This window comes from Anas platyrhynchos, chromosome 2 (genome assembly GCF_047663525.1).
Source record: "Anas platyrhynchos isolate ZD024472 breed Pekin duck chromosome 2, IASCAAS_PekinDuck_T2T, whole genome shotgun sequence".
NCBI lineage: Eukaryota > Metazoa > Chordata > Aves > Anseriformes > Anatidae > Anas > Anas platyrhynchos.
Genome location: NC_092588.1, coordinates 30,529,086 through 30,544,960, shown reverse-complemented (window position 1 = coordinate 30,544,960; position 15,875 = coordinate 30,529,086). Strand labels below are relative to the sequence as shown.

The 15,875-nt window shown below is 36.1% G+C and overlaps 2 long non-coding RNA genes across 2 annotated transcripts in view; one reads left to right on the top strand and one right to left on the bottom strand.

The window, feature by feature from the left end:
- LOC119715912 (uncharacterized) overlaps positions 1-15,875 on the top strand; it is a 140,800-nt gene that overhangs the window by 58,933 nt on the left and 65,992 nt on the right. The window lies entirely within an intron of this gene.
- Positions 2,882-15,875, bottom strand: part of LOC140001852 (uncharacterized) — a 222,983-nt gene continuing 209,989 nt past the window's right edge. Inside the window, exon 4 of the long non-coding RNA XR_011807439.1 lies at positions 2,882-5,633. This is a non-coding gene — a long non-coding RNA (uncharacterized lncRNA). The remainder of the gene's footprint in view (positions 5,634-15,875) is intronic.

Genomic DNA, 15,875 nt, shown 5'->3' with positions numbered 1-15,875 from the left:
GATCAGGCCACTCTCTCAGCCAAGTTTCTGGATGAGTGCTTTGAAAAATAACAGTCCTTTTCCTAAAACAATGGATATAATCCTGAGGAAAATTGTGCAATCCATCAATCCTGTGGAGAGTTATGGTTTGAGAAGAAGTTTAGAGAGACGGAACAAACAGAAGAGGAGGACTCTAAATTGGCAATAAATGCTATTAAATCCCTGTAGTTCTTGCAGTTTGACATCTGCTAAGTGTATTATTTGTCATTTAGCCACATATGCACTGTCAGAGTGTGCTCAGGGAGCAATTGCCATGCCATGCAAGTTATGGTAGTTATTCTGCTCTGAAATACTAAAAAAAGAAAAAAAGGCAGCTTTCCTGTTCCCTATACAAGGCTGAACCAGGTGGGGAACTCCAGCCATTGCCAAATCATCACCAACCCCAAAGGATTTGTTATGGCAGGTTATAAAGACCTCCTAAATGAAACATTGTATTTGGAAGCAAAAAGGAGGGGAAAGAAAGGGAGAGCAATGCACTTGTAGATGGTTTTCTTCAAATATTTTAGAATAGATGAATATGGTGTTAATTAAGCTTACATTTTCAGGTACAGTTTATATGAACTAGGAAAATCCTAGCCTCTTCATGCATTCAGGCTTAAAGAGATAATATTGTAATCCATAGAGGTCAGGCTTGTTTTTCCTCAATTCAACTAAAGGAATAGAAAATTATTTTCATAGCACCATTCTTGAATTTGAAGAAAAAAAGAAAAAAAAGCAGGTTACACTTATAGTCAAATTTAATGAACTGCCAATAAGCAAAGCATTCAAGCTTTGTTCTACTGAGTATATGCATCAATCTTACCCTGAATCAAGGTCAACAAATTGTGGTGTTCAGAAATGCTGAGTATCACTGCATATGCTTTTTAATGATAATAATAGACCTTCATAATGACATAGTATATTATGCGGGCAGTTCTTAACATTACAATTTAATGTTAATATTAACAAAACAGAATATTTTTAATTCCTTAGTTTTTGTCTATTTTTTTGTTGTTGTTGCTGTTGTTGTTTTATTTTAAACCTGGACACCTGTCTGTTACATTCGAAGTTATTGCTTATTCTTATCGTCAGAATTTTGTAGAAGTACAAGAAAATGTGGCTGAAAAATGCCCTAAAAAGTTTGGAAATCTTGCTTACGACAATGAGTTGGGACTTGTTTATGAACTATCTTTTTGAGAACTCACCTTTGCAAAGACCAAGCAACACCCAAGGGAATTGTTGCATTTTGAAGCTTTTCTGTGGTTGGTCCCCTTGACAGAAATGGAAGTTTTTTGAAAATGTCCTAATGGTTTTTGTTTGTTTGTTTGTTTTTCTCCTTATGAATATCAGAGTGTAAAAAAGGAGGTTAGTTTTGTAGAGATATATATTTCAGCCTGTGTATTCTGAATGCTTGGCAGAGAATACATGAATATCAAAGGCTACAGTGATTTGGCAACTAGAAAAGGAAGGAACATATTTTTGCTAAAAGAAAATGTAATAAAATATGTAATCCTCACTGCCTTTGTAATCACCTCCCATGATATACTCTGTTGATTGGGAATTATTAGGCTAAGAAATAAAAAGCATATTCTACTTTTCTTGTGACCTGTCTTCTCTGAAGGGCTACTTGTCTATCAGTTCTGTCATTTGTGTTATATATATGTTTGCTAGTGTTTAGTGCAATTATAACGTCTCTAAACATTAATTGACAAATTTGTCCCTAAGGCTAGGGACTAAGCCTAAGATTTAAAGAGGATGTGAGGCACTGAGATTTTACTTAGAGTCCCTTTCAGGGCTGTGCATCCCTTGATTATCTTCCACTATACAGTTTGACTTTAAGGTACTATTAGATCTTGATCCAGCTCTGCCTTGCCTTAAACATAGACTCAGTGTCTCTTTTGACAGTAAATTATACAATAAATGAACTGAGACACTGTACACTAAATAAAACTGAGCCAACTACTTCCTCATCTCTTCATACTGGCAGAGGATATAAGTTGGATTTTTCATGATATTTTGCATGTAGAAAATTGAGTTTATAAACCTATTATCAGAGATGTTGCAGATTTTTGTCATTCATTGATACTAAGAATATAATACAGGATTCAGATTTATTTGATTATATTCTGCAGTTATCTCTTTAGATGCTAATTTGAGTTCTACTATTCTCTATTTTCATTAACATTCTTAGAAATTTTCTCAAATTCTTGTCTTGATATTTTATCTTATTGTAATGTATGGACATGCATGTTCAGTAAGTTCAGCAGATCTTTTTTTTTTTTTTTTTTTTTTTCCGAAGCAAGTGAAACCTTGTTGTAAATAACACAAAGAGAAAAACAATAGATCTATAAATATATACTGTGCCCTAGTGTATATACACTGCTTTAGTGTCTTTCTTTCTGCAGAGAAATGTGGTGTAGGTCAGAAACTGTTCACTGAGTGTGGTTTCTGTTTTGGGCTCAGGACAAAAAGAAAAAGGAAATCTCAGTGCCGAGACTGAATTTAGATTCTAGTTCTACATCTCTACCATCACAAATAGCTCACACTTGGACTTAAACACTACCCATAGTTACTTATTCTCTTTAATTCCTAGCACTCTCCAAGTAACAGTTTAAGTCCATGGTTATGCTGAAAATCTCTGATTGGGCATGGACAGGAATAGCACGGGCTAGTGGAAGGAAAAAAGATTTCATCCATTTGGATGTAAACTGTGGTGTTGCTTGCACTTCATTGTATTTACTGTTGTTGTTATAGCTCCAGACTTTACTTCAGCCCTCTTAGTATTTTGTCATACAAAGGAGGAGCCAGATATGATGAGAGATTAACAGATATGATTGCTTTGAATGTAAGATTTGATTAGGAAAGCGGTATAAGAAACAAGTTCACCAAGTTCATAAATAGCAATATTTAAAATCCAATAATTTCTGCTAATTACTTTAGTGAAATTTATAAGGAATCTGTTGTGGTTTAACCCGGCTGGCAGCTAAACACCACACAGCCGTTTGCTCACCCCTCCCTCTCTGGGATGGGGGAGAGAAATGGGAAAGCGAAGCCTGTGAGTTGAGATAAAGACAGTTTATTAAGACAGGAAAATAATAATAACAATAATAATAATAACAACAACAATAATAATAATAACAATGGTGATAATAGTACTACTACTAATAATGTGTACAAACAAGTGATGCACAATGCAATTGCTCACCACCTGCTGACTGATTCCCAGCCTAACCCCGAGCAGTCCAGCCCTTCTCCCCTGGCTAGCCACCCCTATATATTGTTTAGCATGACATCAGATGTTATGGAACACCCCTTTGGCTAGTTTGGGTCAGCTGTCCTGGGTCTGTCCCCTCCCAGCTCCTGCTGCACTCCCAGCCTGCCCATTGGCAGGACAGAGCAAGAAGCTGAGATGTCCTTGACTGGTGTAAGCACTACTCTGCAACAATTAAAACATTGGGGTGTTATCAGCACTCTTCTCATCCTAAGCCAAAACACAGCATTCTACCAGCTACTAGGAAGAAAATTAACTCTGTCCTAACTGAAACCAGGACAGAATCCCTCCTCAGGAATGGAAATGCCTTCACTTTCAAACTGGACACCAGAGGGCCATAGCTACAGAGGACAGGTCATTTGTCATAACTGCACTACACTTCTGGTAAGCAACTAGGCAAGCACCACCAGGATAGAGTTTGACTGCTTTTTTCTTTATACAAATGTATTTGCCCACATTTTTCAATGAGACTGTGAATACTCAATTTCTTCTGTGGAAAATAGGTAAAGAATAATTATTTCTTGTGTACTTGATCTTTTTAACATATGGTGTAGTCACTAACATACAAGTCACTAACATACAAGATCTAACAAGATGATTTGGGATCTCCTCTTTTTTTTTTTTTTTTTTTTTGTAATTACTATTAGCAAGGTGTATATACTTCTTTTGTCAATAACCAGAAAATATGTGGCATTTTGCTTCGCTAAATGTCCTAACAGAAATAATATACATTAAAAAACACATTCAAGGAATATTTATGTTGCACACAGGTTTATTGACGTATTTCTTAACAGAATTGTCTTTGATTTCCATTTCTGATCATAATAAAGATCATGGTGTTCCTTTCCAAATGTCAACACCCTAAAAGGTGTTAAAATATTTTCAATTGAGACCAAAAAGTGTTTGTTTTTTCTCCCATCCTCAGAAATTGTTGGAATATTGGGGACAGAAATTGGTTGGACAGAAACATTAGAGGAAAATACGTACCATTCACCTGATAGGTAGAACAGAAAACTTTCATATAAAACAATGTTTGGAAAAATTCTAAGTCTTATCACACAAAGAAGAGTGCTGGTTAAGTTCAATGCAATGAACAGCTATGGACATATGCGGCCTTTTCACTTTTGACAATTATTTCATGAGAAACATCTGATTTATGTGAACATATTTAAATCACTGAATGCTTGCTGAATAGTTTGATAATTCCCATCTGCAGGTTGTTCAGAAGCTGCCTAGTTGTATTTGCTCCCTTGGGTTGTGTGATTAATTTTATTGTGAATTACTCACAATAAAAACAATCAAGCCCCATGCCAGGGTGCCGGTGCTGTAGGTATGGCCAAGTACATGTATGCTTTGCCCACAGCAACTTGAATTCTAACACAGAGCATGTCACAAGAAGCTCTGGGAACAATCATAGACTGTGGAGAGCACACAGCATGTGCCATTGAGCATACAGCTGTAGGGCTATGCTTTCGTGCTGTCCAGACTCTGTCTCTTTGCCAGTAGTTGATTTCAGTGACGCAAGTCCCGGATAAGTATATGTAACTTGGAAGTACTAAATCGTCTGAGATTGCTTTACAGGCAATAAACTCCAATGTGTGTGTTCACAGATAGGTACAAAAGTATATGAATAAGTCAGTCTCTTCCTCACTCTCCCATTTGTCATTGTAATCACAACTTGGGTCTCATTTTGCCTCCCTGACCATGGCAGTTTTGGCAAGAGGCTGTGCAGCAGTCCTAGGTCTTCAGTTACAAGCAGAGAAGGGCGAGGCTGAAAATATTTTGCTATCAGCAGTTACTGGGGTTTGGACATAACTCAATAACAGAGAATTGTTTGTAATTGAGAATTAAGAGCATTTATACAGACTATCTAAAGTTGCTGAGGATTCACAAACTGTCCTGTGAATAGCTGTTGTCACAATGACTGCAAATAAAAGTCATCCCACAAATAGTAGCCAGGCCCTTGTTCATGAAATATTTCAATCTATGTATTCAGCTGTCCTAAAATTACTTGTGCAATAAGTAAGCTATTAACTTTTGTATGGAGAAATTAACCAGCTGGATGTGTTCCTTTAGTGATGTCGCAATCCGGTTGTTCTGTAATTAAGATTCTGCACGACAGTGATAACTATTAAGGGAAATCAGTTTGCTGAGGACTGGAGGCAAGAATAAAATTGTTCCTTTTGGCTTGTGACTGTGATGTTACACATGAACCTTGTCCTATTGGAAGGCTTACTCTGTTTCTGACAATACCCATGCTGCTTGATCAAAGCTGGGCTTCAAATCCGGTGAAGAACATCTGCTGTGTTGGCTCATAATTTGCTATGCTGGGCACGGTCATGCTCTGATAGGAAAGAAATAGAAGCAATAGAGATTTGAAAAATATTTGTAAAATTGTCCAGATGAGGTAAGTATGTTTACTTAAGTAATTCCTGCAGTGGAAGGTAGTAGTCATCCCTGCACTGTCTTGTTTATTCTGACTCCTAGATACTTGTAATTGCAAACAATTATCAAGGATTCCCATTGACTGACATAAGTCATTTCAATATCAGACCTAAAAATAGTGCACATCTGCAGTTTAGCACAGTGTAAACCAAAATGTTACTGCTTGAGATTTTCAGATAAATAAGAGATAAAACAAAGCCACTTCTGCTCATTAACAGTGTTAAATGAGTTAACGATAGTTACCTTAATAATTAAATTATTATTATTATTATTGATAAATTATTATTATTATTACTATTACTATTACTATTACTATTACTATTACTATTACTATTACTATTACTATTACTATTATTATTATTATTATTATTATTATTATGTTCAATAAACCAGAAAGTCCCAGCCTACAGCTTCAGAAACTATGATGTTTTGCTTTCTGCAGATGCATTTTCTTCCCTAAATTTATGAGAAAAACAAAGTAGTGCTTAATGTTTTTGTTTCCATTGCGTTAGAATTAGAAAATTTGGAGTCAACCACCACAGGCACAGAATATGTTTTAGGGCCAGTTATCATAGTTATGGAGAATGTTTTAATGTAGCAGGTATCCTGAGCACTAGTGACAGCCAAATGCTACATCAGGCAATAAAATATTTTTGCCTTATGCCTTATTTCTGTGAGATGTCTTAATTACCCACCACATTCCCCAATTACACCCCAAAATGAATCGTTAATATGCCATTTAACCAGCTGCTATGTATTACAATATATTATCATATATATATAACATGTATATACAATTCAGAACTTAATTTGGGTTTTTGAAGCATGAAATATAATATAAAATATTAATTTTATTTTAATGGATGGCGCTGGGTCTGACAGATCTGTTGAGACACTGTGCTTCATTCGCTGGGATACAAGGAAGGTTAACTGAGACAAGGAGATGAGAGAGCAATGAGGAGAACTGATGAGAAAGTAATGGTAGAACAGTGTTTAGCCAAAATGTGCTAGAGAGAGAGGAATGAGTGATAAAGGCAGAGGAAGATAAAAGGCTCTGCCTGTCAGCAAGAAAACCAAGTTCATACTCTAGCAATAACCTTGATTGGGTTCTAGAAACACTAATTGGCACCTGTCCAGTGATTCTGTAAAACATTTCTGAAAAAAATGCTGAATCTCAGTGAATGTGGTTTCAGTTGTTCAAGGTTGGATGCAACCAAATTTTAATACAAGTTTATATGTTATCTGCATTTGAAATCCTTCATGGTTGGAGGTGGCTATGCTTGAAAAATCTTTGTGTCTAGGGCTCAACTTTAAGCCATCTTAAATGGGAGTATGAAAGTCCATGTTAACTCTGAGGTCTGAGCTTACATAGGTTTAAGTAAATTTGCAAAGCATTCTTCCCCTCCCTCACATTTCTTTTCTGGAGTTGATGGAGGAGATATTGGTCCCTAATAAGTAATCCTAACAAATTACTGGGGAGAGCTGCTAGGACAGAAATGGGATAGTAAATCACCACTGGTTATTTTGTTAAAAGAAAAATTTTGCTTAAAGAAACAAAATCTACATTGCAAGAAATTGATTCAGATGCATCAACTTCTTACTGATATGCTGCATCATAATGTGGGACTAAACTGTTCTCATACAAGTACCGTATTTTGACTCTTGAACCTATTTACAAATAAGCCGTAGGTAGAATAAAGTAGAGCTCAGGGAGTTAGTACAATGTAAAACTCTGAGTGTCTGCATTTGTATTCCGTTATTGCAAGAACCAATATTGTCACAGAAGGTGTTAAAATCTTCTGATAGTGATTTTTCTCTAGCAAGACAAATAGTTTATAAGAGCACCTGATTTTTATTGATCCATGAATAAATCAGTCACTGCTTTGCTTTGGCCCTGGCTTGAAGATATGATAGATTACTATGGAACTGAGCAAGAAAATTGGCTATTAAAAATAATGCTTTGAATAATACTTTTAAAAGATTAAACAGTGGTTTTCCATTCAACTTCTACAATTTTTATTAAGCAACCACTGTGATAATTTGATGCACATCATACACATCATACACCTGTTATTATGCTATCTTGTGTTAACAGAAGCATTTATTTCACATCTGGACAACCCATCAGTCTAATACATGCTGTCGATTGTGATCCCCCTGGGCACATGATGAATAAACATATCAATGCCTGGCTACTCTGTAAGGAACTGGCAATGTAGGTCTTGTGTTTTGGCAGTGACAACTTTGCTTTCTTTGTCAAATCTACTGAGGAAGAGTGCAGATTTTGTCTTGTAAATGAAAGTATTTTTGTAACTCATGTTGCAAGCTATCGTTCACCAGGCTAAGCATCCATAGCAGTGTTAGACTTAACTGAAAAAAAAAAAAAAAAAAAAAGAAAAAAAAAAAAGATGTCATGAACAGTTCACATGCCTTTCAGTATATACTGGTTCTTTTAGAAAACAATAATCTGGGTTAAAGTCAATAGCTACATATCAAAGACAGAGCAAGCTAGACTTTAAAAGTTCAGGAAAATACTTTTACAGGTGCTCTGTATGGAGTAAATGAAGGATATAAGTGGCTAGTTGCATAGTGGGTGAAAGACCCTCAGGAACAGGAAGGTAGAGGTTGCCTGCAGTGGGAGAGAAAAGTAATACTTTGTCAGAGCTGGGCATATATTTCTTTCCCTTTCTCATGACCTTTTCTAGCTGTTACTTTGTTATTCATCACAGTTCCCAGTTATGATTCAGCCATCTTGCTGAAACACATCAAAGAATATTGCATCACAGACATGAGCCACATATCTTATTCATGTGATGTGTTCTAACCTATCCCACAACCTTTTCCATCAAAAAAAAGAGTTTTGTTCTTTTTGTTACAGCAATTGTTAATTTCTTTATTTCTCAGGCATGTAAAAAACTCCAAAAATATATCTACCTTTCTCCAACCCATGGTTTGTCTGGTTTGGTTTTATCAGTTTTCTGATTGAGAAGGAGGACACATTTGCTCTAAGGATTCCTTCTTGGCTCATCAGGGCCTGAAAATTGGTCAGCCTTGCATTCGTGATCTTCTTCTCAAACTGTGTGGTGGAAAAAGACACTTGCACCCAATGCAGATGACTTGCTTCTTTTGGCTACTCTGTGTTATTCATGACATTTCTGTTAGTCAAAGGAGGCAAGCGTGATTAGATGTTGCAATTGTCTACAGAGATACTCACAGAATCATAGAATATTCTGAATTGGAAGGGACTCACAAGCATCATTGAGTCCAACTTCTGGCTCCACACAGGACCACCCAAAAACCAAACCATATGTCTGAGTGTGTTGTCCAGACAACTGTCTTGAACTCCAGCAGTCTTTCCAGTGCTCAACCACCCCCTTGGTGGAGAATCTTTTCCCAACACCCAGCCTGACCCTCCCCTGTCCCAGCTCCATACCGTTCCCTCAGGTCCTGTTGCTGTCCCCAGAGAGCAGAGCTCAGCGCCTGCCCCTCCGCTCCCCTCGTGAGGGAGCTGCAGGCCGCCATGAGGCCTCCCTTCAGCCTGCTCTGCTCTGGGCTGAACAAACCAAGGGACCTCAGCTGCTCCTCGTAAGTCTTCCCTTCTAGATTCCTCACCATCTTAGCAGCCCTCCTTTTGACACTTTCTATTAGTTTTATGTCCTTCTTATACTGTGGCACCCAAAACTGCACACAGTGTTTGAGGTGAGGCCACACAGCACAGAGCAGAGCAGAAAAAAACCCTTCCAGCTGGCAGTGCCAGGCCTGAGGCACTACAGGGTACAGTTGACCCTCCTGGCCACCAAGGTACACTGCTGGCTCGTGCTCAGCTTGCCATCAACCAGAACCCCCAGATCCCTTTCTGTGGGGCTGCTCTCCAGCCTCTCTTCTCCCTGTCTGTACTTATTGCCAGGGTTGACCCTGGCTATACAAATATGGAATAATTAAACTCATAGGACTGCCACGAGGACATAGTACTATTGGATCAAGTTTAGAAACTCTGAGTGATTTAGATGTAAATGTGTTTGATTGTCCCTTGATTAAAACCATCAAGACAGGAAATAATGAAAGCATAGTCATAGCACTGACAGGGCTGGACTTTATATCATCCTCAGTCTCTAGTTTCCAGTGGCATTTTTCTTACATTATCAGAAGCAAACAAAAATTCCAAGAAATAAATAAGGAAATAATTATTTTTTCATGCTTTTCTAGTGAACTTTTGTTATGAAAAAAAAAAAAAGTCAGTTTAACCATTTGTGAACTCTGCATTGATCTGTTTTACATCTAATCACAAATACTGAATATCAGCTATGTCAAAAACAGTTCTTTCTCAGGTTAAGAAAGAAATCTCCTGCAGATAATAGTCTGGATGAAAAATAGAGGAATTATAGGTCTGTGTAGGGGAAAATTTCACTATATTACAATGAGAAAATGAAAATGAATTGCCAATATCTAGCTTGAAACAAATAAATTTGACAGTCAAAGAACACAGAAACACTTGAATGAGACAAAGCAAGTGATGAAGGACTCAAAAAAAATTATTATTACTTTGCCATATCTTTGTGAAACACAGCAATATATTGAATTAGAGGACACTACAATGAAGATCAATAAGAGGAGTATTATAAATTATATGTGGGTGTGGCTGTGCTTGGGTGTTTGTGTGCATGCAAAAGAAGAGAAAAAGACTTAAAAACTGCATTAAAGACATAAAAACTGCATTATTTTCTACCACACAAATAAATAAACCTGTGGGTGACTGTGGGTGCAATAACTGACCAGAAGATGTTATGAATGTATACTATCTTCTGACACGTTTATTCCTTTTCTCTGATATTATTATCTGGTAGAAACCAGATAATATCAATCAGCCAGCATATCAAATTACATGGTATTATAGCAGCCCCATAGTCCACTAAATACAGAAATGCCAGATATCTTTAGAGTCCCTCCTTAATAAACCCTAATGCTCGTCATTAGTTTATAATGTAAATCAAGTCACATTAACACACCAGAGTGAAAGAAGGGAGGAGCAACTGACTTACTGTAATACACATTGCTAGTCTATCACATGACTGAGAGTTATAAACTATGTAACTGTTAATTTGACAAATAACAAAAATGAAAGAAATTTATTGACAGCCAAATTTTTTAAGTTTGTTTAATTTTGCAAAGTGATAATAAAAAGAAACTCTTGGATGTCTAGGAAACACTACTCATCGTTAAGCTATTAATTCATTAATAAATTGGGCTCAGATTTTCAAAGTTGTTTTTTACCTTTAAAGTGTTTTCTGCTTATGCCAATTATTTCAATATTGACACAGAGACACTTCACTCTAGAAAAGATGTTTCGGTCACTGTTACGTAGTAGGTGTCTTAAAGATTCTTATTCTTTTTTGAACAACAAAAGCAGAGAGTATTTAAAGCATTTTTACTGACTTCAGTAAAAAGCCTCTAATATATATTATTATATTATATTATATATAATATAATATATTATATTATATTATGTGCTTAATATGCATGAGAGACATGATGCCAAAGGGCAGAAATTACTAAAAAAAAAAAAAAAAAAAAAGTAAAAATTAAGGTTTCTATAATGAATCTTTTCTTCCCTGATATTTTTTGGATGTTCCTTTCACAGGGAAATCTGAAGACAATTTGTTTCATTCTGAATTGGAACAAGACCATATTTTGCAATGTTGGACGGTTTGGGAAAAGTGTTTTAACTTATCCTACTCCAGGGAGAGAATTGAGAGCAGACTGTGAGCTATGAGACAGCATGCACACTTCCCTCAGTTTGGCATTGCCAGCCATAGAAGGGCAGTTTTGAGAGTGTCAAGACTGCACAAATGACAGTGGGTATCCCAGGTCTTCTGAAGCTATTACTTTTCCTAGATCTAGAACACAATTTGCAAGAAGTCCCTACTTCTCTACCTAGATTATTTTCCTGTTTTTATTTTACTGTGTTTTGTTGTTGTTGTTGTTGCTTGTTTGCTTGCTTGTCTCACATTAGGTATTCGTTATGACTATGCCTGAGGATTGAAATGCTGGATGGAATCAGTAAACTTACAGACCAGTTCATGATTCAGCTAAAAATCCTCTGTTGAAAAGTAAGGCCAAATAACCTTGCTAACCTACTCAGTAATTTCAAATATGTTTCATAAAAAATTCTATTCAAAGAACAGTTACAGCCACACATGGCTTGTGGTCAGAAATTGTTCTCCTATGACTCTGGGTAGCTTGAGAAAATAATTTCTTTTAGCCCTGTGTCAGCTGGGTGGAACAAGAAAAAGTAATCCACTGCTATTTATCCTCTACTCACTGAATACAAGAGAGCAGCTAGCACTCCTCATTTTGATAGCAATGATGGAGAATAAGCAGTGGTAATCTGGACCACATTTGCAGGTTCATCTTTTTATACTGGATAATAGATTGGGCTAGTGCCTGCTTGTTTGCTAGCGTAGCTCTTTGCACTCACATTGCCAGTTTTCTTATACATGTAGCTGAGCACTTATGACCTTCAAAGGCAGTTGAGATTGCAATGGCAATAAAACCCACTGCTCTGGCAATTTGCAGGATTGGGCAATTCTGGAAAAATTTACATGGCCAAATTGCTGTCCATCATCAACCACATAAGGACAGTTGGATAATGCCATTCTCACCCCTCTCAACTGTAAGTGCATGAATGCATTAAACATCAAGGATCCACATTTACTCCTTTGTTATCTCCAATTATCAGCTAAAGATTCTGTCATGGAGAAGAGAGATGTTTGGCTTCAAGAACAGGATTTGCTTAAATCACAGCCTAGATGTCTTGAGAGTATTAGTTTACTTGTTACTATAGCCTTTGGCCAGTATCAAGTAGACATGTTACACAACTAACTAAACCTGTCTTACATGGTGCAAGAATATTCTCCTGATTCAGGTAGGCAATAGGTACCCTTTTATTTTCCAATATATATATTTCCAATATATATTTATTCTATGGTCTGCAAACAGGTTGGAAATACTTTAACTACAATAATCAGATGCCTTTTATACACACTTAAAAAAATTTTTGTAAGCAATACAACCATAAATCATGCAATGTTGTTTCTGCTCCTCAACTCAGTATGTATTACAGGAGATTACTGATAGATGAGTAGTTAGTTGGTATATTTTTTCATTAGAACCCAGAGACATAAACTGTGAATAATGAATAACAATATTTTGGAAACCATAACAAATCGAACTAGAAGTTTTTATTGCAGTAATACATTTTTATGTAGAAATGGGTTACAACTTGAACCACTTTCATTAGAAAGTTTATTTATTTATTTATTTGGAGTAGAATAAATATACAACATCTAAGAAAGTAATGTTTTTAACTGAAAAATACACTTTCATGACCTAGTTCCTGTAAGTCTGTATTAACTCACACCAATGTATTAATTCGAAATCTGAAGTCTTTTTCTGAAAAACAGATCTCTTCAAACATAATTTATTTGTAAATGCAAAATTAACACCTTCTAAAAAAAATCGCTATGACTACATCTCAGTCAATGTTATATATGCAATAAAAATACAGTAAAGAAACGTTATTTACAACCTTTGAATCATAAAATCATAGAATGGTTGGGGTTGGAAATAGTCTGCACTATTTCCAGTCCTGGAGTTATCTCAGGAGGAATTAGTTCAATCCTGGCTGTATTTTGTTCTTAAAATGACAGTTGCTACCAATTATTTATTTGTTTATTTATTTATTTATTTATTTATTTATTTATTTATTTTATTTTTCTTAGGTTCTCACGGACATCCTCTTGTGTATCTTGTGTCCCCTTTTCTACTTCTGGCAATTCATCCTGGGGATGGGCGCATGTAATATTTCTGACCTTAATGAATAAAGTTTAGATATGAGTGATTGTGTGTATTATAAGTTACCCATTTCATTATAACGTGAATTAATAGCTAAGTAATTTGGTGAACAGACCAGGGCAGAGTTTTTGGAGAACCAAGATCTGGAAGTTGTGCTTTACCAGTTTTGCCCAGATATGGCATTCAACAAGTCTTTTCCCTCCAGTTTCTGCTTATGGACTTTGTCTTAAGGTGACAATCGGAATAGACTGACTCTTAAAACTGTGTAGAGAACCTACATCCCAAAGGCCCCTGACTTTGCTTATAGCTACCAGAACATGAATGCTAGGCAATGACAACATGTTAATGCTTCAAAGGAGACTCAGAAATTCAAATGAAAATACTATCAGTAAATAAATACCTAGGGTGAATATATTTAATACATCAAGATCTAGAAGAGCTCCTTTCAAACTTGTTCATGCATATTGCTCATGGATATACCTTCACTTTATAAGGGTGAAAGTAAAAATACCAACAAGTCAAATTTATAGACATATCTCACAAAGGTACCCAAAGCCTAAGGCAAGACAGCTCATGGGGTACCTGAAGTAGCTGGAGTAAAACAGGCATTTACCATTGATTTCCAATAGAATTTCCATAGAAAGTCCAAACAAATTAAATACAAGACTTAGCAGGGCAATTTTAAACACTGTCAAGTATTTATCTACACCTTAGAGTTTAGAAATCAGATCACACAGCTGAAATCTTAAGAAGTCCTTTGTTTATGTAATAACCACTTCAATTGTGTAAGGTAATTTTTAGGCACAGCTGAATATCAGAGGTGCCAATTTTCCTTTTAATACTGTAAAGGTTTTTTTGAGTGTGATGTCTTTGCTGTGAAATGTTGTGTAATGCAGGATTGTATTTCATGGCACTCACAATGCAGGATTGCACTTCATCACGCTTGTAATGTTCTTCTGATTTCAGCTGTCAGTAAAGTCCCCTAACAACTAAGGATCAGAAGGGAATCACGAGTTTCAGATGTTAGTTTGTGTGTGTGTGTGTGTGTGTGTGTGTGTGTGTGTGTTTGAGTGTATGTGAATGCTAATACCTTTGAATCCCAGGGTAATGTATGAACCTGTCTTCACAAATTCGTCAAATACTTTCAAACACCAAGTGCACAAACACAAAATTTCCTTCTGCATTTTTTCCCTCTTCATAGAGGTGAATGTTCACGTGAATCTTTTATTTTCTTCAGGACACAGTAAAGATATTTGGGGCTGTGAATATGTTTTTATTTATCCAGATTGTCCATGAGATTTTCTTTGCTTATTCATATTCTGCAAAGGAGTTGGTTCTAATTACTGATGGATTAGTGTGCATTCCAAATCAAGGTGAAATAACTGGGTGGAGAGAACAGCTGTTGATACTTCCATAATGATTTAGAAAGCTAGTGGCTTGTAGCTGCAAAACAAATGAGCAAGATTGTACACCTTAACTATGTTGAGTCTGAATGTACATGGAGCAAGTTTTGTTCTATTACACAAAGAATATTACTGCATGAATGTTCTCATTGATCAATAAAAGTAATTACAGAGCACAGTACTGTCGATAGGAACCTGACAGAACTTTTTTTCCCTCAAATTTCTACCCACCTCTATTGAACAATTTTTTCTCCCTAAGGGGAAGATACTCTGAACTACTGGAAGTGAGCTCTAGTTTAGTTCATAACGGTAGGCTTTTTTTTTTTTTTTTTTTTGGGTAAGCAATGTATTATATGACAGAGATTACCATTGTTTGTCAATAGGTATATTAATTAATAACACTATCCTCAGTAACATAGTCATGCAAGACCAGTTATTTAAGGAATATTACATTAAATTTATTAGTTACTGTGTGTATCGCTATGAAGTATTGGAACAGGCAGCTCAGGGAACCAGTTGGATCACCATCCCCCAAAATCTTCAAAAAATTTGTAAATGTAGTGCTTAGTGACATGGTTTAGTGGTGGAATTGGCAGTGCTAGGTTAAAGGTTGGACTAGATGATCTCAGAGGTCTTTTCCAACCTAAATGAGTCTATGATTCTATTAATCATAAGATATCTGTTTACTGCCATAAACTCCTTCATATCACACAAATATATTGACTAATAACACTAGAGCTAATCTATGATTTATTTGCAAATGTCTGCATTGCCTTTTAATTATTATTTTTTATTATTTAGCAACTGTATGTTTTCTGTAGGAAATCATTGGCAACATCTGCTGTTCATGGAGCCAGAGATGGCCTCTCCAGACAAAAAGGGGCTCC